The sequence below is a fragment of the Marmota marmota genome, unplaced genomic scaffold, assembly GCF_001458135.2.
Source record: "Marmota marmota marmota unplaced genomic scaffold, marMar, whole genome shotgun sequence".
In the NCBI taxonomy this organism is placed as follows: domain Eukaryota; kingdom Metazoa; phylum Chordata; class Mammalia; order Rodentia; family Sciuridae; genus Marmota; species Marmota marmota.
In genome coordinates, this window is record NW_026000229.1 from 46,359,442 (window position 1) to 46,384,935 (window position 25,494).

The 25,494-nt window shown below is 39.2% G+C and overlaps 1 protein-coding gene and 1 long non-coding RNA gene across 2 annotated transcripts in view; one reads left to right on the forward strand and one right to left on the reverse strand.

The window, feature by feature from the left end:
- LOC125613300 overlaps positions 1–5,289 on the forward strand; it is a 13,634-nt gene extending 8,345 nt beyond the window's left edge. The window contains exon 3 of the long non-coding RNA XR_007343819.1: positions 5,277–5,289. This is a non-coding gene — a long non-coding RNA (uncharacterized LOC125613300). The remainder of the gene's footprint in view (positions 1–5,276) is intronic.
- Positions 1–25,398, reverse strand: part of Rnase10 (ribonuclease A family member 10 (inactive)) — a 41,621-nt gene extending 16,223 nt beyond the window's left edge. Inside the window, exons 1-2 of the mRNA XM_048793051.1 lie at positions 24,850–25,398; positions 20,660–20,919 (exon numbers count right to left, since the gene is read on the reverse strand). The gene's annotated coding sequence lies outside the window, so the exon portion shown is untranslated. The remainder of the gene's footprint in view (positions 1–20,659; positions 20,920–24,849) is intronic.
- Positions 25,399–25,494: the final 96 nt, after the last annotated feature.

Sequence of the window (25,494 nt, forward strand, 5' to 3'; positions counted from 1 at the left end):
GGGGGGGGGGGGGCAATGATGAGTGATCATACTCTGAATGAATTCCTGGATTTATGCATGTGAATGTGTTGTTATCTATGAATTACACTTCAGGATAGTAAAGGAGCCACACAACATGTTTGCTATGAAAGGTCAGATCTAGTGACATGGTTGAGAACCACTGGTTAAAAGAATTAGTAATGGGCAGGGGTCCTGCTATACTGTACACGCATTAGTTTTTCCTTCATTCTGCACTTTTTGGGTTGCTCCTGCCCAATAATGGTTGATTAGCTATAAGAATCTACCTTGGCCTTAGACTAGAGGTTCTATAGCTATGAGAAGTCTCTTAGCATAGGAGACATAGGAACAGGAGAAGGAGGAAATGCTGAATGTCCTTTTTTTTTTTTTTAAGATGTTGATGGACATTTATTTTCACTTATTTACATGTGGTGCTGAGAATTGAACCCAGTGCCTCACACATGCTAGGCAAGCATTCCACCACTGAGCCACAACCCCAGCCCCCTGAACAATGTTTTTATAATAAGGATTCTTAGTTTGGTGCAGGTCTCAAATAAGCTGCTATCATCCTTTCCAGGGTTTTTGTCATTCACATGCCCACTAGATACACAAAAGTCCAGGAAGAAGGGGTTTTTTTTTTTTTTTTTTTTTAGAGACTGGCACGTTATCTAGGATGATCCAACATCTAAATACTGTCTTTCATCAGATTCCCAGAGTGCTCAATTGTGTGCAGAGCATAGTGTCACTTTCCCTGACCTACCAACACAAAGGAACCTGGCCTATTGAAGATATTCAGCAGATGTCCTGGTAGTAAGTGCTTGTAAGATTATGTAGTGGAATTCTTCTTATAAAAACAATTCTGCTGGTTATGCCCTACTCAAGGGTGACCAGCAAAGAGGAAGTAAGAGATTGAAACCTCACCAGTACTCTGCTAAACAAACTAGGCAAACTGGCACAGAGTTGGCTTTACCCAACAGAAGAGAATTTTCTTCTCATTCATACAAAGGTGCTATTTCTGGGGACCTAATAGATGACTTTACATTTGAGTACATTGTACATAAGTGATCTCACATGGCTCTCACAATTTCTCTACCAGGTAAGAAGACATCCCATGTTATAGTAAAATTGAGGCCTCGAGATGTTTAGTGACTTGCCCAAGGTCCCCTAGGTGGTAGGTGGCAGGGACAAGAATGAGCCCCTGATTTGCTGACTCCTACCCATTTTTCCTTCCCTTATATCACCTGTATAGTTAACTGTTTTCAGTTGCAGTCATTTCCTCATGGAACAACTGGTTTCCGTTGATGTCAAAAGCAATCTTGAATATATAAGGTGGAATTTTCAGTTATTAAGAATCATAACAGTCCAGGTGTGGTGGTGCATGCCTATAATCCCAGCAGTTTGGGAGGTTGAGGCAGGAGGATCATGAGTTCAAAGAAAGCCTCAGCAATTTAGCGAGGTCCTAAGCAACTCAGCAAGACCCCTGTCTCTAAATAAAACAAAAAAGGGCCGGGGTTGTGGCTCAGTGTTTAAGCACCGCTGGGTGGTTCAATCTCCCATACCAAAAAAAAAAAAAAAAGAATCATAACAGGTGCATAACAGTCCCAGTAGCTTGGGAGGCTGAGGCAGGAGGATTGCAAGTTCAAAGCCAGCCTCAGTTAGCAAGGCCCTGTCTCAAAATAAAGAGGCTAGGGATGTTGCTCAGTGGTCAAGAACCCCTGGGTTCAATCTTGAGTACCAAAATTCAATCAATCAATCATTACAATTCACATTTGTAAAATAAATTCACACAAACCTGCTCCTGTTCCACAGAACCCAAGTCTTCTACCCTCTGCCAATGCTTTTATCCTTCTAATCTTTTTTTTTTTTTTTATTCTCCCTTCTAATCACTGCAGCTCCTCTGTGCTGGGTTTTTACCTATTCAGGCCCTGCATAGCCCTGATCCATCTAATGGACTACTCTCTACAGATGTTATTGCACTGTGTCTTATTTTTTCTACATGAGTAAATTTGGAAATTTCTATAGTGTTGAAGGAGTTGTGCTTAATAATATATGAACAATAAAATAAAACACAACCAGCCCACTCCAGTGTGACAGGAACTTCCAGAACCAATAAAGCCTACAAAGAAACTCCCAGAGATTTCATCTGATAATGCAGGAGAGAAAGGAGAAAGCTATGAGCCTATTCATCAAAACTATGATCCCCTCTTGCAAGAAGTTTTCTGCTTCTCAAGGTGTAGACTTGGAAAGATGCCACCTTACTGACATTCTGGGTGAATCCTCTATAAAAGTTATGTTCATCTATTTTAATAATATTTTAATTACTTAATAGAGTGAAGTAATATTTGCTGCCTTTTTAAAAAAATATGCTTAATTATCTTTAGAGATATTTTTGTCTAAAAATATCTTTTGAAATTGCTTATTTAATTTTTATGCCAAAGAAAGAAATTTCTTTAAAAGTTGCATTATTTATTTATTTATTTATTTAGGTACTAGGGATTGAACCCAGAGGTTCTTAGTCACTGAGCTACATTCCCAGCACTTTTCATGTTTTTGTTTTGAGACAGGGTCTTACTAAGTTACCTAGGGTTTCTGTAAGTTGCTAAGGCTGGCTTTGAACTTGCAGTCCTGCCTCAGCTTCCTGAGCTGCTGGGATTACAGATGTGAGCCTTGCCACCTGGCAAAAGTTGCATTGTTTTATTATGAACTTCTCATAACCTTTCACATTTGAAAATTATCAGAAATAAGTTAACCACAGTCATTCTAAGGCTCCATCACCTACAGGTAGTTTTGGGGTTTCTCTAAGTTTCTATGAAAGTGTTGCTATGAACTACAGGCCAGAATTTTTGTCTTTTATAAAGAAGGACAATCTCAGAGCCTCAGGGAAAAGAACAGCACTAGATACTTCAGACTATTGACCCTTTAAGGCACACACTTGGATATAGTCTTTTGAGTTAACACCTCTTAGACAACTTTTGGACCAAGATTTCCAGAACTTTTTAGTCAAAAAGCAGATAGTTCCATGAGGCTGTTAACTCAAGTTCCACCATATAAAAATTAATAATGTAAAACTGAATGAAATGATATACAAAATTTGTAGTTATTTGATTAGAATATTGTTTTAGCTGGGTGTTGGTGTATTGGCACACATTTGTTAATCCCAACTGCTCAAAGGCTGAGGCAGAGGATCTCAAGCTCAAGGCCAACATCAGCAATTTAGTAAGGCCCTAAGCAACTTAGCAAGACCCTGTCTCAAGATAAAAAATAAAAAGGGCTTGGAATTGTAACTCAGTGGTAAAGGTAAAGCACCCAAGGTTCAATTCCCAATAGTTCCATCTGACACTACTTACAAAAGCTTATAGGAAGAAATTCATTTTGTGACCTTGTCAATATTACATGGCTCTAGATTAACAAAGCACACAGAAGGAGTTCTACATGGAAAGTTAACACTCTTGATCACCTATGGAAATAATTGGGCCAAATTTTCAGTGTTACCCTTTTACCGCCCCCCCCCCCACCTCTCCCAGTGAACTTAGTTTCTTATCCTGGTTTTCTTCTTGTCCTCAGTGTCAAACACAGTGTCTACAATAAAGAGGAAAGTCAACAGTATTCATTAGGACAAAAGAATATCAGGTTATGAATTAGCATTTGCCCATGATTCTAACCATGAGCTAGCAACCAAGGGAGGGAGCTGAAATCACCAAGCCCTATTTCCTCTGTTCAGCCTCCAGCTTTAACACTAGGGAGGCAGAGGATCCATTAAAAATAAATTCCCACCTAGCTTTAAAATATTCCAGTAATAAATTATAAAAATAATAAAGTAAGGAGAGAAGAAACAAGATGGGCAAAATACTGATTATTGTTGAAATTGCATGTGATGGGAACTTGAGGTTTAATTATACTATTTTCTCTAGTTCTGCATGATTGAAAGTTCCTGCAATTACACACACACACACACACACACACACGTAGACTTTGAAGGGGAAGGAAATTATAAAAAGGACATCTGCGGCATCAAGGAGGAAATTAAAAAAATTCTTAGAGGTAAATGAGAACACTGATACAACATATCAAAATCTCTGGGACTCTATGAAGGCAATACTAAGAGGAAAGTTCATTACATGGAGTTTATCCCTTAAAAGAAGAAAAAGTCAACAAATAAATGACCTAACATTATATCTCAAAGCTATAGAAAAAGAAAAAAAAACACCAAAATTAGTAGAAGACAGGAAATAATTAAAATCAGAGCTGAAATCAATAAAATTGAAACAAAAGAAACAATTGAGAAAATGGGCAAAACAAAAAGTTGGTTCTTTGAAAAAATAAACAAAATTGACAAACCCTTAGCCATGGTAACAAAGAGAAGGAGAGAGAAAATTCAAATTACTAACATATGTGATGAAAAAAGAAGTATCACAACAGACACTTCAGATATATAGAAGATAATTAGAAACTATTTTGAAAACTTGTACTCCAATAAAATATATTGAAGGCATCGAAAAGTTTCTAGAGTCATAAGATTCGCCCAAATTGAATCAGGATGATATACACAATTTAAACAGATTAATTTCAAACGATGAAATAGAAGGTGCCACCAGAAGCCTACCAACAAAGAAAAGCCCAGGACCGTAGATACACAACTGAGTTCTACAAGATCTTTAAAGAAGAACTAATACCAATACTCCTCAAATTATTTCATGAAATAGAAAAAGAGGGAGCGGGCTGGGGATGTGGCTCAAGCGGTAGCGCGCTCGCCTGGTATGCGTGCTGCTCGGGTTCGATCCTCAGCACCACATACAAACAAATACGTTGTGTCTGCCGAAAACTAAAAAACAAATATTAAAAAAATTCTCTCTCTCTCTCTCTCTCTCTCTCTCTCTCTCTCTCTCTCTCTCTCTCTCTCTCAAAAAAGAAAAAAGAAAGAAAGAAAAAGAGGGAGCACTTCTAAACTTATTCTATGAGGCCAGTATCACCCTGATTCCAAAACTAGGCAAAGACACATCAAAGAAAGAAAACTTCAGACCAATATCTCTAATGAATATAGATGCAAAAATTCTCAATAAAATTCTGGCAAACTGAATACAAAAACATATCAAAAAGATAGTACACCACAATCAAGTGGGGTTCATCCCAGAGATGCAAGGTTGTTTCAACATATGGAAATCAAATAAATGTAGTTCATCAAATCAATAGTCTCAAAGATAATAATTATATGATCATTTCAATAGATGCAGAAAAAGCATTTGTCAAAATACAGCACCCCTTCATGTTCAAAACACTAGAAAAACTAGGGATAATAGGAATACATCCCAACATCATAAAAGCTATCTGTGCTAAGCCCCCAAGCCAACATCATTTTAAATGGAGAAAAATTGAAAGCATTCCCTCTAAAAACTTGAACAAGACAGGGATGCCCTCTTTCACCACTTCTATTTAACATAGTTCTTGAAACACTGGCCAGAGCAATTAGACAAACGAAAGAAATTAAAGGGATATGGATAGGAAAAGAAGAATTCATATTAGCACTATTTGCTGATGATATGATTCTACACCTAAAAGAGCCAAAAAATTCCACCAGAAAACTTCTAGAAATATAAATGAATTCAACAAAGTAGCAGGATATAAAATCAACACCCATAAGTCAAAGGCATTTCTGTACATCAGTGACAAATCCTCTGAAAGGGAAATGAGGAAAACTACACCATTTACAATAGCCTCAAAAAAAAAAAAAAAAAAAAAAAACCTTGGGAATCAGCTTAATGAAAGAGGTAAAAGACCTCTACAATGAAAACTATAGAGCACTAAAGAAAGAAATTAAAGAAGACCTTAGAAGATGGAAAGATCTACCTTGTTCTTGGATAGGCAGAATTAATATTGCCAAAATGACCATACTACCAAATGCACTATACAGATTCAATGCAATCCCAATCAAAATCCCAATGTCATTCCTCATAGAAATAGAAAAGTTAATCATGAAATTCATCTGGAAAAATAAGAGACCAAGAATAGCCAAAGTAGTCCTTAGCAAGAAGAGTGATACTGGTGGCATCACTATTCCAGACCTTAAACTAAACTACAGAGCAGCAGTAACAAAAAACAGCATGGTATTGGCACTAAAATAGACCTATAGACCAATGATACAGAAATGAGGACACAGAGACAAATCCACATAATTACAGTTATCTCATATTAGACAAAGGTGTCAAAAACATACATTGGGAAAACTGGAAATCCACATGTAACAAAATGAAATTAAACCTCTGTCTCTCATCATGCACAAAACTCAACTCAAAGTAGATCAAGGATCTAGGAATTAAACCGGAGACCTTGTGCCTAACAGAAAAAAAAAGTAGGCCCGAATCTCCATCATGACAGATTAGGCCCCAATTTCCTTAATAAGACTCATATAGCACAAGAATTAAAACCAAGAATCAATAAATGGGATGGATTCAAACTAAAAAGCTTCTTCTGAGCAAAAGAAATAATCAGTGAGGTAAATAGAGAGCCTACAGAATGGGAGTCAATCTCTACCACAAGCACATCAGATGGAGCACTAATCTTTAGGATATACAAAGAACTAAAAAAGCTTAACACCAAAAAAACAAATAACCCAATCAATAAATGGGCCAAGGAACTGAACAGACACTTCTCAGAAGAGGATATACAATCAATCAACAAATATATGAAAAAAAAATGTTCTTCATCTCTAGCAATTAAATAAATGCAAATCAAAACTACTCTAAGATATCATCTTACTCCAGTCAGAATGGCAGCTCTTATGAAGCCAAACAACAGTAAGTGTTGACAAGGATGTAGGGGAAAAGGCATACTCATACATTGCTGGTGGGACTGCAAATTAGTGCAGCCAATATGGAAAGCAGTATGGAGATTCCTTGGAAATCTGGGAATGGAGCCACCATTTGACCCAGCTATCCCTCTCCTCAGACTATACCAAAGGACTTAAAAACAGCATACTACAAGGACACAGCCACATCAATGCTTATAGCAGCACAATTCACAATAGCTAAACTGTGGAACCAACTTAGATGCCCTTCAATTGATGAATGGATAATGAAAATGTGACACACACACACACACACACAAAAAATGGAATATTACTCAGCATTAAAAGAGAATAAAATCATGGCATTTGCAGGTAAATGGATGGAGTTGGAGAATATAATGCTAAGTGAAGTTAGCCAATCCCAATAAACCAAATGCCAAATGTTTTCTCTGATATAAGGATGCTGATTCATAATGGGGTTGTGGGGGGTGAGCATGGATGGATTAGACAAACTCTAGATAGAGCAATGGGGAGGGAGAGGAAGGAGGAGGGCCTGGGGTTAGGAAAGATGGTGGAATGAGATGGACATCATTACTCTAAGTACATATATGAAGACATGAATGGTGTGACTCTCCTTTTGCACAACCAGAGATGTGAAAAAATGTGCTCTATCAGTGTAATGTGAATTGCAATACATTCTGCTGTCATATGTAACAAATTAGATTTTAAAAAGTGTTGAAAAACAAGAACACATGTGGGAGAAAAACATAATTATAATAAAAAGGAAGTCTGCGAGTTTTGAGAGGAAGGAAGGAATGGTTTGGTGAGTTCAGCAGTTTGTTTTGTTTTGGTTTGGTTTTTGGCAGCCAGTAATTCAAACCACTCCCTGTCCTGCCTTTGATTTATTTTTCTATTCTGGGAGTAAATTTGCAAAACACTGAGATTTCAAGGAAGAAAGAGCCAAGGGAGTGTCCAAGGGACACTGTTTCACTCAGACTGTTGAGAAGTCAGCCCCATACCATGATGGGCCTTTTAGCTGGGCTCCCCTAGATCTGAGACAGCTGGGTGGCCAAATATTGCAATGAGTAGATGGAATGGAATGGAATGGAATGGAATGGAATGGAATGCCCTCAGAGCTGAAGTAGAGACGAGGAGGGGGGGGGGGCGCGGTGGTCAGCACTGGAGTCCAGGGAGAGACACCAGGACAGTGGGAAGCACTGGGCCCTCAAGTTCTCTATTTGTCATCCTTTACTCACAACAGCAAGTTGCAATCAGGAATAAATGAAGTCAGCCTGGCTCTGGGAGGCAGGAAGGAGGAGGGAGAATGGATAATGCTCATTTGCATTGGACTACAAATGTTTCCTCAAATCACCCTCCCATCTCCACAGTTGCACACAGAGCCAACCTCATTGTAAATACAAGATAAAAGTCACCTGATGCCAGAATATTCTTGAAGTTTCTTCCCATCACACTCCAAGTTTCTTTCCACACACACTGTTTAAGATTTGACCATCTGAGTTACATTCCTGTAACATTCATCTTTTTACCCCATTTTGTTATTTAATGAAATTACTTCTGAAAGGGCTGACATACTTAATTATAGTTGCAGTCAATATCACTTTAGTATGATTTCATATAAAAAGTCATTATTCCTGGGAGATGAAAAAAGAAAAAGAACTAGCACTTATAAAATGCCTACTGTTAGGGTTAGTAAAAAATTGGGTTAAACACTTTATTCACATTATCTCATCCAGTCCTGATGCTATGAGGTATTGGATGTTACATTCTCATTTTATAAATGTGCAAAGAGAGCATTAGGAATCTTAAGAAAAATACTCAAGATCATCCTTCTAGTAAATGATGGAGTCAGCATTTAAACTCAGATGGGCCTGACTCAAAATCTATGTTTTTGGAAGTCTGATGTAGACAGGAAAAAAAGTACGGAGATACAAAGATAGACTGTCAGGGGAACCCCACAGTAAGGAACACTGGACACATTGGAAGAGCATGATAGTACTAAACAATAGGAGTGAGAAGGAAAAGAACACTGATAAAGAAGTAAATGAGTGCTGAGAATATAGTTCAGTGGTGGAGTACTTGCCTAGCATGCACAAGGTCTAAGGCTCAGTCCCTTAGGAGGGAGGGAGGATAGAGGGAAGGAGGGACAGAGGGAGGGAGGGACGGAGGGAGAAAAAAGAAAGAAAGGTGGTCAATAGGTCATAGAACCACGATGCTTTTAGAATAACCACAAAATGCTGAAACAGTGAACTAATTTCACAGAGAAAGGACCAAACTTCCATACAATTGTTACTATGTGATATTTCCACTTGAGATAGTAGCCAAACAAGTTTTAGTGGAAACATTTAATCCACTTGGCAAAAAGCCTCTGAAGTCGAAAGAAGATATACCAGCTAAACTGGTAGCTTCTAATCTTTAACAACCAAGGACCCTTTTTAGTTCTCTCAGCCCCCAAGGGTCCCTACAACCTACATTCTTCAGGTTTCAACTATTTCTCCTACTTAGACTGAGAGGAGATAACAAAGGCATCCAAGGAAGGCCAGATGGCCACTCACAAAGGATCTCAAGAGGTGGAGGTATATTGATTCCCCAGGCCACGCTGGCTCCTATCCTCAGCTCACGCGTCCAGACTTGACTTTGCTTCTGCATCAGACAAAACAGTACAACAGCTTTCAGTTTCATGAGATCATCTCACATTGACAAATTCCAAAATAAGACCACAAACAAGAAAAATATGTGCAGTGAAAAATAAGCCTGCCCCACACATTCTCTCTCTGACTCAAGTGGGAGACAAAACTATGAAGAGCTGTTTACTTGTGGAGCAGGAGAGATGAGTACTGTGGTTCATTCAGGCCAGGATGAAGTTGGGGAAACATTTCTGACTTGGAATTAAGAGCTGAGTCATTGTGGCGGGGCATGGCAGTCCATATCTATAATCCCAGTGACTCAGGAGGCTGAAGCTGGAGGATTGAAAGTTCCAAACCAGCCTTGGAAACTTAGTGAGACTCTCTCAAGTTAAAAAGGACCTGGGAGCATAGCTCAGTGGTAAAGCACCCCTGAGTTCAATATTCAGTACAAAAAAATTAATAATAATGATGGGGGGGGGGAGAACTGAGCCATTATCATAATCCTGAGAAGTACTGGCTTAATAGGAAATAGTTCCCAAAATTTAGACTTTCCCTTTCTAAATGAGGCAGATACAGTTTGATCCATTATGCCTAGGTTGTGTGGAAGCTACAATTGCTACAGTTCCTGAAGCTTGAATTTTGCTCCCCATAGCTAGAGTCTGTGGGTTTGTACCCACCCCCATTAATATATTAAGAATTTACAATTCATTTTCCTATTTATTTATTTAGGTATTAGGGATTGAACCCAAGGGCACTTTACTGCTGCACCACATCCCCAGTCCTTCTTATTTTGAAGCACTGTCTCACTAATTTGCGTAGAACCTCGCTAAATTGCCAAAGCTAACCTCAGACTTGTGATCCTCCTGCCTCAGCCTCTCTAGCTGCTGAGATTATAGGCATGCACCGCAGTGCTAGGCATTTTTCCCATTTTTATTAATAATAAATAAATAAGTAAATTCATCCCCCAAAAAAAGGTTTTGATAAGGAGGAGAAAACCATAATGAGTTGAATGTTAGCATGTTGTGGCCTCATTCCGAGTAAATGTATGATTTCCATAAAGATTTCTGAAATTTAAAATCTGCTCACAGACCTTTTTTTTACATTATAAGATCTAGGAACACTCTTGAAAGGACTGCCAACAACCATATCTAAACAAACAAAAACAAAGACTGCTCAGGTCAAGAAGGTAGACACAGGTGTACCCCAGTATGCAAATCAGATATTTTCCTTGCACAAAGAATCATCCCATGGGAAGAGCAACTGAGATAAAATTTCTTTATGATGGGGCTTGCTTTCTCTTCATAAAACCATCTGGTGCTCTGGTCAGGTAATGATGATAGTCAAGGCATCTAGTGGTCCAAGAAGCAGAAGCTTCTTCCCATATATCCTGATAAAGATACCAGATCAACTAGTCAGTCCTATTAGCATGATGCTCCTAAAGAGCAAGTTACAGAGCCTAGGGAAAGAACAACTCACCAACAAGAAACTGACTTTTCTGAACCTTCTTGAGATCAGAGACCAAGTTCACTTGGTTGGCAGACACTGGGCACAGGAGTTAGCACTGAACAGGTGCCTAGTAAATTTTGGAGAAGGAGAGAGAAGGGAAAGGAAGGAAACAGAGAGAGGCAGAGAGCCTGTAACAATGCCTGGAGGAGAGAAGTTAAGATGAACTATGCAAGAAGGAAGAATCCTAGCTCCTCAGAGATGGTCCTCTACCAGACTCCAAGGATCCCACACTCTTTGAAAGCTTCTTTCTTATCCCCCCAGTACTGTATATATGGTTGCTTTAGTCTGGCTGGCCAGATACACAATGGAGATTCTACCTTCAGAAATGAGAGTTGGAGAAATAAGAAAAGGGAAAGTGTTTAGAATTCTAGTAATACATATTGATAAGATATGCCAATCTTATTGAATAGGTGACATGATGGTGAGGTAGTTATGTAAGGGATGTAGTTATTCTTAGAGATGCAGCCAATATACTTATAAGAAAACTGACAGGCCTGTAATCCTAGAGATTCAGGGGGCTGAGGCAGGAAGATTGTAAATTCAAGGCCAGCCTCAGCAACTTAACAAGGCCCAAACGACTTAGTGAGCTCCTGTCTCTAAAAAATAAAAAGGGACTGGGGATACGGCTCAGTTGTGAAGCACCTCTGGGTTCAATTCCTAGTACCAAAAAGAAAAAGAAAAAAAGAACTGGCAGGATGTGTGCAGCAACTTAGTTTCAAACAGCTCAGGGGAAAAAGGAAGTACATGTGATAAATTGTTAATAATTGATGAATTAGGTGAAAGGTGCAGTACTGTTCATTACACAATCCTCTCAACTTTCCTCTAAATTTGAAAACATTCTAAATAAAAGGTTAGGGACAAATGGACAAAATTTAAAAATTTCCCCCAAAATATATTAAACACACCAAACTGGTAATGGTACTTATTTTGGTTGAGGGATATGAGATTCCTTTTGTTCTTGGTTATACTTTCCAATTTTTCTACATTCATATATATTGATTTTCTACTCACATAATATTTTTATTTAAAATTTAAGCCACAGCAAAAACTCTTTTTCATCTCTCTGGCCTCTCTCATTGCATCAAACACCCTACTCCTGGGCCTCAGCAAAGAAAGCCTCCTGCAAACCACATTTCTTAACAAGTGCTCCCATGCATATTACTAGCCCCATAAACCTTCTCCCATCACACTTTTCTCATAAACTATTGCCCACAAAAAAATATGCCCCCTTTAAACTGCTCTCCTGGAACAAATGGCTTCCTTTACCACTAAGTGCACCTACGTGCAAGGCTTCCACCCACAAACCATTCTTCTCCCAAAGTTTCTGCATAACCTTCCCACACCTATCCTCTCTGAGTCACTGCCTCCATCCCCTGAGGTCAGCCTTGCTACACATTGAATTACTTAATGTGAGGCTAAAGATTTCTCAATGGCTAAGCTGAAAAATGTTTCTTCTCTGGCTGATGAAGCAGTAAATTTCATCCAGGTTTCCCTGAAATCTGTCACAGACCCTACTCTTCCTGCCTTTAGTGCACCAACTCCTCCAATCCCACCCCTAAATGGGTCAAGCAGAAATGGACATGCATGGGTATATAATTACTATAGCATAAAAGTACAGTGTATAACCTAACCCTCTTTCTTGTAAGGTTGGGAAACTCTACTATTGTTATTCAAGTTTTTGCAAAGAAGTCCAAATGTTTCAGAAAACATGGTTTGAAAAGAATTTTAGAGTCAATTTTTTCTCTATATAGCCTTGTCCATTTTTCACCCAGCCTCTGCTTCAACACATCAGGAATGTAACTCAAGGATTTCGTTTTTGCAGAGCTCTTCCTGCTATTGAGTGGAATCTTTCTCTTGTCCTAGTCCTACTTCTCCAAAGTTGCAAAAATAAATTTGATCCTCCTGCTCTTCTTCTAAACAAATGCTGTTTTAAAATAATAAGAGATGGCAGCCATAAATACAAATGAAATTATGGCATTTGCCAGTAAATGGATGGAACTGGAGACTATCATGCTAAGTAAAATAAGCCAATCCCCACCAAAACAAAGGCCAGTTGCTCTCTCTGATACATGGATGTTAATCCACAACAAGGGAGGGAAAAGAAGGGAAGAATAAAAGTTCATTGGATTAGTCTAAGAGGAATGCAGGGAAGGGAGTGGGGATAGGAATAGGAATGACAGGAGAATGAATCGGACATAACTTTCCTTTGCTCATACATGAATACACAACCAGGGTAACTCCACATGATGTTCAACCACAAGAATGGGATCCTAATTGGAATGGGTTGTACTTCATATATATATATAACATGTCAAAATACACTCTACTGTCATGTATATCTAAAAAACAATAAACAAACAAAAAAATAATAGGAGATAGGGTTAGGGATGTATCTTGGTGGTAGAGCACTTGCCTAGCATGCACAAGTGTGAGGGCTCTCTCTCGCCCAGTGAGGAGGTCCACAGAACAGGGTAGAGGAGAGTGTGGCTGCTGAGTTGCTAATCAAGACCTCCAGAGACCAAGCAGGAAGCAGGTCTGATTTTATTGCATAATTACCATGTATATAAACTCAGGCAATAGCTAAGAAGATTACAGGCAGCCACCAGTGCAATTTCTGCTAACTGTCCTTGCAGTGACCAATCAAGGAGTGAGCTGTGGAGCAAGCGCAGGGACTGCAACACATGGCCTCATGCCCAGGGCTGTGCCTATGGGGTAAGTGGCCTGCTGCTCACCACCTAGCATGGGGGAGTGGCCTGCCATTCAGACGCTCTTAATGTATGCCATGTATGCAGTACTCCATGCACTTGTCCCCACACACAAGACCCTGAGTTTGATCCCCAGCACTCTCCTACAACACACACAGAGGCACACATACACATCCTAAAAGACAGAGATTCACAACCTAGTTACATCTCCAGCTTGTCCCCAAACTTAACTCCCCCTCTCCCCAAGCCTCTCATATTTCCATGCATTTCCTCCTCTTATCACTATAGTAGACAAGAAGACAAAGTCCTGCATCAGCTATTCCTGTGGCAATTGGAAAACTCATGTAATCTTTCTCTACGCCTCCCTTTATTTATCTGAAAAAAAAAAATGAAAATGAGAATAATTCAGTGATATTTGCTCAAGGTTCTCCATTACTATCAAAATTAAAAGGACAAAAATATAAAATATTTTGTAAACTGTAAAGTCCTATCTATGTACATATTACCTTCTGCAGTTATTCACATTAGAGGTCTACTCTCAGCACAATCGTCCTCCTATTTTCCATCACAAATTAAGGCCCTTCTCTACTTGACATTTTTGGTAAAATTTGGTCACACACATTGGGATTCAGCATCAATTGTGCTTCTGGAATGATAGTGGAAGTGATTACTCCAAGAATATCAGTCTATTTAGAATGCTAATGAGCCAGGGCTGGAGACAGTTCTGTTGGTAGAATGCTTGCCTTGCACATGTAAGATCTTGTATTTGATCCCCAGAGCCACAAAAAGAAAAAGTAAACTTATAATGACAATAACCCAGCCTACTTCTTTTTTTTAAAAAAAGGTTTCAACACAATAACTATAGCTTCCCTCTGTATTAGCCATTCTTCCACATCTCAACCAGTTTTATAATTGCTTCTTTCACTCTTTGGCTTTGGTTTGGCCACATTACCCAAATGCATTCCCAAACTAGAGCCTTTGGGGTCTCTAAGAAGATTTTATCACTGAGATTCTTGAGCAAAAGGGTTGAGTTCCCCGTATTATCTTTAAAGAGTCTGCTAAAAAGTCATTACCTTGCAAGGACCAACTTACAGTTTTTTTCTATTTCCCAGTTCTGCTGTCATCTTATGGTTGGCTGTCAAGTCAGAACCACGTTCCCAATGTGGATTAATTTCTCTCTATCCACAAAGGTCAATATCACACAGCACAGTTGTTACTGTACTATAAGCAAGCCATAGGGTACTGTCAACATCAATTAAAGACCTTACTTAACTCCCAAACTATAGAACAGCCTAATTCGTCTTCTCCTTCTTATCATACTCAAGACCTACTTGATTTTACTCTGCTTCAAGATATTTCCCATTGAGAAAGAAAGAAAGAGAGGCAGGGGAGGAAAGAAGGAAGGAAGATAGGGAGGGGGGGAAGGAAGGAAGGAAGGAAGGAAGGAAGAGAGTAGGGAGAATAAAAGAACCTTTCCTGAACCCACATTCTTCCTCTAACTACCACTTCCTAAGGACCATCCCCAAAATTCTCAAAATAGTTGTTTGTACATGTTATCTCTACCTTTTCATTTCACCCTCTTTCTGGTGCCCACTCTAATCAAGGAACCATCATTGCTGCTTCTTTGAGACTGTTTCTCGAGGTCAGCAATGACCTAGATCACCTTCTTCTGTTGAGACACTTTTTCTTCACTCACCCACTAAGACATTCTACACTCTGGTTTTTCTCCTTCCTAATGGCACTTTTTCAGACTTCTTTGCTGGATCCTTCTCTTCATCCTGATGTATGTCCCTAGGTGATATCATCCAGATCTTTTGTTTCACATGCCATTTTATGTGATGATGACTTCCAAATTAATATATCTAGCTTAAATATATCATTTATCCTACTACATATTCCACAGAATATGGAAAAGTCTATACTTTTCCAATGTAATGGTTGCAGGCTGGAATGTTGTTCTCTGGTAGAGCACTTGGCTAGCATGCTTGAGGCCCTGGTTTCAATCCTCAGCACTACCAAGAACAATAAAGTGGTCTAACTTTATAGCAATAAAAGTAAACTTTCATTACCCTTACCAAACTGCTGCTCTCTTAAGATCTCATCTGAGTAAATGGCAACTCCCTTCATTTAGTAGATTAGATTGAAAACTTAGAAATCATTCTTGAGTCATCTCTTTTTATCAAAGCTTATTTTTTACATAACAAGCCCTATCTAATCTACCTATTAAAATATCTGCAGCATTTGACCTTTTTATGATTCCTGTGTCATAGTCCAAGCCAAAGCCAACATTTAGCCTGGTCTAACACAGTGGACTCCAGATCAATCTACTTACTATCCTTTTTCCTCCATACCACTAGTATTCTACAAAGCATACTACAAAATTCCAGATTTCTGGAAGCAGATAAGTCAAAAATCACTTCAGCCTGGTTTAGTGATCAACAACTGTAAGTCTGGGTGGCTGAACAACTTGAAACAAAAACTTCCTAGGCCCCCCTTGTGCAAGAAGGGTGCCCTACTGGTCTCTTCTCAAAAGAACTTTACTTTTAATTATTTGAAAATGAGGTGGATGTCATCTTGCCAACTCCTGAGATGCCCTAAAATCCATCTTTCTTATTGTCTCTGGACAAAGTCTTTGGGATTTATTTAGTAGCAGTAATATCTTTAACAATTGCAACTTCCTTAGCCCCAGTTTTACTCCTGCCTTTCAAGTTCAAGTTTTTCAAATCTTTCTGTTCTGCTTTCTGCTCCTGAATATCACAATAAACTTGGCTAAAAGCCACCAACAATAAACATGCCACTTCTTTAATGCCATGCTATCTAGACATTTCTTCAATCAGGATACCAAGTCCATCGCTTTTAAAATCAGCCTCCCAACAATGTCTCAGGACACGGGCATAATGCAGACTACTTCTCAGCCAGAACATGACAGGAAGAGCTCTAGTCCAAATTCCAATAACTGTCCATTTCTGAACATTTTTGAGCCCTGTCTTCTCTTGTCCACAGTGCTATTGGCATTCTGAGCTCCCACCAGAATTTGCCATTAAGCTCCACTTACAACAATTTAAATAAAGCATTTCCAGCTTGCACTGCTACACATCTCAAAATTCCTCCAATAAATTCAAAAAAGCCCTCCAAAAGCTTCTGAACCATATCAGGTTAATCACAGCAATAACCCCACTCTGTACCAATTTCAGTTTTAGTCAGCTTTTTTCTTGCTGCAACTAAAATACCCGACCAGAACAATTTTTTTCTGGGGGGAGGGGAGTTAATTTGAGGCTCAGGGATTCAGAGCTCTCAGTTCATGGACAGCAGTTTCCATTCCTCAGGGCTTGAGGTGAGGCTGAACATCATGGTGGAATGTGTGGCAGAGGGAAGCAGCTCACATGATGATCAGCAAGCAGAGAGAGAGAGAGAGCTCCACTTGCCAAATACAAACACATACCCCAAAGCCATGCCTCGAATACCCCCCCACCTCCTCCAGCCATATCCCACCTGCCTTCAATTAATACTCAGGTGATTAATTCACTGATTGGGTTAAGGCTCTCATAACCCAATCATTTCTCCTCTAAACCTCTTCTTGCATTGCCTCACACATGAGCCTTTGGGGGACACCTCACATCCAAACCACCACACTAGGCAAGTGCTCTGCCACTGAGCTAAATCCCCAGGTACAAACAGCTTATTCTTTAAGACACTAAAAAGATCTCAACTTGACTAAGAAAATCAAATACCATACTAACAACTACACTATTATATTTGGTTAATTTTCAGTGAAAGTTATTTTACCATGAAAACAAACCTCTTTAGCTGGATGTGGTGGTACATGCCTGTAATCTTAGTGACTCTGAAAACTGAGTTAGGAAGATCAAAAGTTTGAGGCTAGCCTCAGCAAATAAAGGTATTGTGTCAAACCACAACTAAAAAATAAATATTTTAAAAAATTTATAAATAAAATAAAACATTGGGCCATTAAAAATGTTGAGTACCAATGTGTACTACAACTTGGATGAACACTGAAAATACTATGTTAAGTGAAAGAAGCCAGTCACAAAAAATCTACACAATTCTTTACATAATTCTTTTCATATGAAAGTACAAAATAGTTAAATCTATAAAGATAGAAAGTAGATGAGTGGTTGTTTGGGTCTGTTGAGCATAGGGGACACTAGGGTTATGGAGAAGGTTTCCTTTGGAAATGCTCTAATTGACTGACAATGACCACATTTGTCTGTGAATATACTAAATACTATAAACTTTAAATAAATGAATTTTATGTGTGAATATAAAATATTTTATATATGAATGTATATATTATGTGAATATTTCAATATGGCTCTTTTTTTTCTTTTTCATTTTATTTTATTTATTGCCAGGCATGCTGATACATGTTTACAATTCTAGTGACTCGGGAGGCTGAGGCAGGAGGATTAAAAGTCCTAGACCTGCTTTGGCAAGACTTTTAATCCTCCTAAACTTTGCAAGACTTTGACTCAAAAAAATAAAAAGGGCTGGGGATATAGCTCAGTGGTAAAGTGCCCCTGAGTTTAATCCCCAGTACCAACACAAACAAACCAACATAAACAGAAGAAAATTTATGTATGCATATGAGTACATATGAATTTAATAAACTCACTTAATGAATCTAAAATACTAAAAATGCCCAAAATATTCCATTCAAGTATCTCCAGGACATATTTTTTAATCTAAGTAGAGATCAGCAATAGGAAAGTCAAGCACCAAATGCAGCCTTCCTCTGGCCTCCAGTTATCTTTCTGCCAATGTCCCACAAGAACACTTCATGCCCTTGTCTAGCCACAGTGATTGTGACAATGACCAATGAATGTGCATAGTACTTTTTTGCAGGTCTGTGCTTTGGCTTACACTGATGTGAAATCCTTCCTACCTTCCATCCTTTAAAACTAAGCTCAGGGGATGAGGTATTATTCATGAGTTCAATCCCCAGCACCTCCCATACATACAGAACTAAGTTCAAAAATTTTTATGAAACTTTCCCTACCCTACCCAATCTCCACTGTCTAGTGTACACAATCACTCCTTACTTTGGGTCCCACAACATGACTTATACTTACTTCATACAAGCCTTGTACAACAGGTACTTTATATCTTTTAAATTGTAGGGCAGCCAGGTGCAGAGGTATACACTTGTACTCCCAGAGACTTGAGAGGCTGAGGCAGGATTGCAATTTTGAGGCCAGTCTCAGCAATTTAGTGAAACTCTCAAAAACCTAACAAGACCCTGTTTCAAAACAATAAATAAATAAATAGGGCTGGGAATGTAGCTTAGTGGTAAAGTGCCCCTGGGTTCAATTCCCAGGACTCCCTCAAAAATAAATAAATAAATAAATAAATAAATGTGTAGGGCACTTGAGAGAAGTACCATTTTTATATTCTCAACTTAATATTGTTATTTAATGCTATATAAAGAAATATTCAAAAATAAAGAAAAATATCTAAACCATCTCATAAAATGAATGCTAGAGTTATGTACATCTCTAAAGGATGCACAATACTTCTCTCTAAACCAGTTCTCAGAAAGAAATAATAGATAGTAGCAGTTCCCTTAAAGGCCTGGGGAAGACTTTAGTGAGGAGTGGAGAAGAAGATGAGAGGAAAAGAGGCGACAGACCACTCCAGAATGCTTTTTCTTTAAGCAAGGCTCAGCTAAATTGGTCAGTGACTAACAAAGGATTACTTGAAAGAGTTCTTCAAAAGCTTCCTGTTCCAAATACCTCTTCCATATTATACCACTAACAATCATCAGTCTTTTTCTTCCAAGTACTGGGGATTGAACTCAGGGGCACTTTACCACTAAACCACATGATCTGATCCTTTTTTTAATTGAGACACAAAATTGTTGATGGTGATCTCAAACTTGCCATCCTCCTGCCCCAAACTTCTGAGTTACTGGGATTACAGACACGTACCACCATGCCAAGCAAGTACTGTCCTTTCCTAAAAGGCACATAAACCTGGGAGGGCAGTGTGGTTTCAATCATGCCAGCCAGCTGAATGCAAGTTGATAAGCAAAAATAATTGCAAAACAATGCCTACATGCAGCATGACAGGAACGTTCTGATCAAGCAAAAGTGAAAGGACTACAGCCCAAAAAGCAAAGAGTAGGAAGAAAGAAGGGCCTCAAAGAAGCTGGGTATGAACTAACTTCAGAGGTTGGCCTGGACTGGCAGGAATCTAGTCAGCAGGGGGGCCACTGGCAGCAGACAAAAGGATGCTTGCCACTACATTGTCAGAATGTAGTGATGGAGAGTATGGCTACAGAATGCAAGAGTAGAGGGGAAGTAATGCAAGAAGAGATATGTAAGGGGCTTAATAAATTCAGATATTCATGAGGGTAGACAGGGAATGAAACAATCAGAAGAAAGGACAGAGGCAAAGACTGGTCTGAAGAAGTGGTCATTGAGTGTCAGAAGTTAGCCCTCCCTCAGCTTATAACATCTTTCAACATTTGGCTTTTTTCTTCATCCTTTGCTGCTCACACACCATCTTGTCCCCATTCTCAGCTACTTGTCTGAGAAGCAGACAGTCACGCAAGATATGTGGTCTCACACCTTTTCATGCCAGTGTTGGGCTGTGACCCAGCCTCACACCAAATTGCACTAAAAAATGAAAAAATTATTTCATCTCTCTTTATTGTAAAAACATTATGATATTAATTAAATTCCAGGAGGTTCTGGGCTGGTCTTGTTTGGTCTCTAGTGCTTTAGGTGAGGCAGTAGTAGGAGCTACTGTGTGACAGTCAAAGGCCTATATCAAACCATGGGTATATCCCCAGGTGTGACAGAGCATGGGCTCTGTCTCTTACAAAGAATGGAGGTGAAAACAAACTGCTCTGAGAAGACAATTGAGCAAGAGGTTCTAGTACCAGAAGTATCTGGTAGAAAAGTGGGGAAGGTGAAGGACGGGGATCTTCCACTCCTTTCCTTTCTGCTATTATTGAAGGGTAGAGGCACATGACCCAGAAAAGGGCCAAAGAAGGTAGCAGTTACTTGGATCCCATTAGCGGTTGGACCATTCCAGGGCTGGTCAAATGGTATTGTCGGGGCGGGGGGTGGAATGATGGCCATAAGAATGGAGACAAACTTTTCCAATTTCTGTGCAGCTTGTTTTCCAGCCTCTAATACTTCCTCATGAGTCGTCTTTTCCAGGCTTTCATAATCCATGATGACCATGTTAGTGATAAGGGAGAAGCCAAAGACTCGAAGCCCACAGTGCCATGCAACTATAACTTCTGGTACTGTGCTCATGCCTGATTTGGAAAAAGAGAGAAATAAACTGTTTGGGATCCACAAACGACTCGTCCTCACCTTTGAGACTATCTTTTTTTCTTTTTAGGGGGAGGATGGGGTGGGCTGGGAGCATACCAGGAATTGAACCCAGGGGTTCTTAACCACTGAGCCACATCCCCAGCCCTTTTTAAAACATTTTTATTTGGAGACAAGGTGTCACTGAGTTGCTTAGGGCCTTGCTAGGTTGCTGAGGCTGGCTTTGAATTTGCAATCCTCTTGCCTCAGTCTCCTGAACCCTTGGTGCACAGGCATGCACCACCATGCCCAGCTAGACTATCATTCATAACTTCATTGAGAATTTAAAAATTCACCAGGGGCAGTGGCACATACCTGTAATCCCAGCAATTTAGGAGGTTGAGGCAGAAGGATCTCAAATTCGAGGCCAGCCTGAGAAACTTATTGAAACCATGTTTCAAAGTGAAATATAAAAAGGGTTGCAGATGGAGCAGGAGTTACAGCTCAATTGGTAGAGCGCTTGCCTTGCATGCATAAAGTCCTGGGTTCCATCCCCAGCACCACAAAAGAAAAAAAAAGGGGGTGGTGGTTGGGGGTATAGCTCAGTGATAGAGCACCCTTGATTCAATCCCCAGTACTGAGGAGATAGGAAGGAAGAAGAGAGAAAAAGAACAAAAAACTTCAGTGCTTCTCTTTCATGCTCAAAATAGAACCCAAACTTCTTACCATAACACCTGCCTGTGTTTCCAAGCCTGCATTTCCAACTTTGTCTATCATTTCCCTATTCTTTCCGCTCTAATAACATTGGCCTTCCTATTGTTACTAAACTGCTAAGTTCCCTCAGAACTTTCATGTTAGCTATAATTCCTGAACAATCTTACCTCATCATTGCATTGCTCACTATCTACTCATTCAGGCCTCTCTGGGGAGGACTTCCCTGAACCAACCTATTTGAAATCACTTGTCCCTTTATTATCTTCTTTTCATTTCTTTTATTTTAAACTGCCATATTGAATACTATAAAATTCACCTATTTCAAGTATATGGTTCAATAATATTTTTGGTAAGTTTATTCGATTTTATTTGTTGCCACTATCACCATCAGTCACTTTTGAAATATTTTCATGCCTGGAAATAAGATCTCTATGCCATTTATATCAATTACTATTTCCACCCTTAGCCCCAGGAACCCACTAATCTACTTTTTGTCTCCACATGTCTTTTCTGAACATTTTATATAAGTAGAATCATACAATACATGGTTCCTTATATCTGGATTTTTTACATAGTATTATGATTTAGATGAGGTGTCCTCCAAAAGTTCATCAGACAATACAAGAATTTTCAGAGGTAAAATGAGTAGACTGAAGTGTAACCATTATCAGTGGATTAATCTGTATCAGTGGACTGAAGTGGATTAAGTGGGTGGTACCCGTGGGCAGATAGGATGTGGTCGGAGGAAATAGGTCAGTGGGGGCATACCTTTGGAGTTATATTTTGTCCCCCAACCTCCTTCCTTATTGCCATGTCCTTAACTGCTTTCCTCCACGGCATCCTTCCACCATGATGTTCCACTTCACCTCTGGCCCAGAGCAATGGAGTCAGCCATGTGTAGACTGAGATTTCCGAAACCATGAGCCCCAGATAAACTTTTTTTTCTTTACATTGTTCTTGTCAGGTCTTTTGGTCACTACAAGGAAAAAGCTGAATAAAACTCATGGTGTGTTTTAAGGTTCATCTATGATATAGCATGTGTTAATAATGTGTTCCTTTTATTGATGAATAGTATTCCATTGTGTGTGTGTGTGTGTGTGTGTGTATAAAATATATTTTGTCTATTCAGTTGCCAGTTGGACATTGCAGGTTTTATCTTTTATGAGTAATGTTGCTGTGAATGTTTTTGTGTATTTAAACGGTTTTTGGGGGTAGAAACTTACAAGTAAAATTGCTGGGTCATATGACAGTTTTGTGCTTAATGTTTGTGAACCTGCCAAAATATTTTCCAAAGTGGTTACATCATTTACATTCCAACTAGCAATGAATAAGTGTTTTTTGCTTCTTTGCATCCTTACCACCATTTTTTGATATTCATCTTATTTATTCTAAGGAGTGGGAAGTAATATTTCATTGTAATTTTTAAAAAATGTATATTATATAAACAAGCTTCTTTTAAATTTAAGTCAATATACATAACTGGCCTAAAATTTCAATAAAACAATAAATTTTAAAACCTTTTGGAAAGTCATTTCCTTAAAAGTAATTTTCCTAGGACAGTAACCAAATGTAATATTTCCCAACACCACCATAATTGGACGGGCTCCAATAAGTTGGAACAGTATGTTCCTTTCCCACTGAAAGTTTACACTAAGGGTTGTTAAATATAAACTCTACAAGGAAAAGAACCTTGGTATTGCTTTCTCTTAGTAGTACAGGAGAAAAACTCAGCCTAGTTATAAGAAAACTGCAGTATGAGTTCAGAATATTGTAACAAATGAAGCTAGTGTGAATGACTCATATTTTATTCTAGAGCCCTTACATATAAAATCCCCAGGTTAATGTTTGTATTATTAGCTAGAGGATTAGTTTACATGACATAGAATGACTTATGCAAAGTATAATGTACTTAGCATTCTGCTACTATGAAAACAAGAACAGCCTAGACAGGAGAAAAACAACTGGACTATAAGTTATACACACAGTAATGTCAAGAGTCCCCACCACTTATGTTGTAAAACATTTCACTTAAAAATGTCAATACCAGGGATTGGGGTTGTGGCTCAGCAGTGGAGTGCTTGCCTCAAACATGCAAGGCACTGGGTTCGAGACTCAGCACCACATAAAAATAAATAAACAAAATAAAGGTATTGTGTCCATCTACAACTAAAGTAAGTAAGTAAGTAAATAAATAAATAAATAAATAATGTCAATACTAGTCAGGTGCAGTGGCCCAGTGCCTGTAGTTCCAGCTACCCAAGAAACTGAGGCAGGAGGATTGCAAGTTTGAGGACAGCCTGGACAACTTAGTGAGACTGTTTCAGAATAAAGAATTTAAACTGCTGGGGATATAGCTCAGGGGTAAAACACCCCAGAATTTCATCCCCAGTAGGGCAAGAAAATAAATAGTTTCAACACTACAATATATAAAATAGCTACTATAAATACATAAAGTTTACTTCATAGCTGTCAGTTTACTCTTCTTCAGTTAACCCTAAGTTACATTTAGATGAGGTGTCCTCCAAAAGTTCATCAGACAATACAAGAATTTTCAGAGGTGAAATGAGTAGATTGAAGTGTAACCTTTATCAGTGGATTAATCTGTATCAGTGGACTGAAATGGATTAAGTGGGTGGTAACTGTGGGCAGAAAGGATGCGGTCGGAGGAAGATGAAAGATATTCAGGAGATGAAAGACAGTCAATCCAGGTATGCTGGTGACTTCCTTAGTTACATCTACTTGGAAGGCTGAGATGGGAGCAGTGCTTGAGCCTTGAAATTTGGGGCCAGTATGGGCAAAATAGCAAGACCCCACCTCAAAACCAAAATGAATAAGTCAACATTTTATCCCAATGATACATGGTCAGACTTAATAGCCCCAACTGTTAAACATTTGGATCAAGTCATAACCAGTTTCATTGCAAAAAGACCCATACACATGTATTTATCAACTCTAGTACCTTTATAGCACCCAAGTCAGCAACATACAGGAACTTGATCATGAGAATAAATGTCACCGGCCCTTTCTGCAAATTGTCCCTCTGGAGTAACAGTGTGAACAGTCACTTTTCACATTGACTAAGGAAAAACGGAATGAAAAGTACAAATGCAACATAGTATAAACAATCTTTTGCAAAAAAAAAAAAAAAAAGTCACAAATTAAGCCAAAGTATTTCATAGAAATTACTATAAACAGCCTTCACTTATATTCGCTATACCCACACAGAGCAAGCCAGCTGGATGTCCTTGAGCACAATGGTGATCCTCTCCCTGGGGATGGCACCCAACCTGCTACAGCAGCCACACAAAACCTCCAGGTAGCTTCCCTAGCTCCCGCTGGGGTGCTCTAAAGCCTCCAGTCGGTTTTGAAATCCTGCACGATCTCCTTCAACCGTCTCTCCAAAGGTAGCCCTTAATGCTGGATGGATTTCAGGTAATGACGAAATCTCTCCAAACGCCTCATTCCCGTAGTCAACAGGTTTCTTCACTCAGGAAACAGAAGGGAGTGCTTTTCCTGGCAGCTATAGCGGCCCATCCCCTTGTTTCGGCTATTTTCTTCCTGTGTTCTTTCTTTCTCCCTCCTGTTGCTCCCCTCCCCTGTTTTCTTCTTTTTTGTTGTACTGGGGATCAAACCCAGGGCCTCCCTAGGTAAGGGCTCTGCCAACTAGCTACATCCCCAGTCCATTTTCTTTCAGCCCACATCTTGGACCATTTATAGGACCTCCTGATTGTTCAGCTGTGCAATGAAAAGCTACATTCACAGAGCAAATAAAAGAGGCTCCTCTGAGAAGGGGACAAAGCGTTCTGTTCTGTTTCATTGCAGTTAACTTGCTTTTTCTCCTCCTCCTCCTCCTCCTCCTCCTCCTC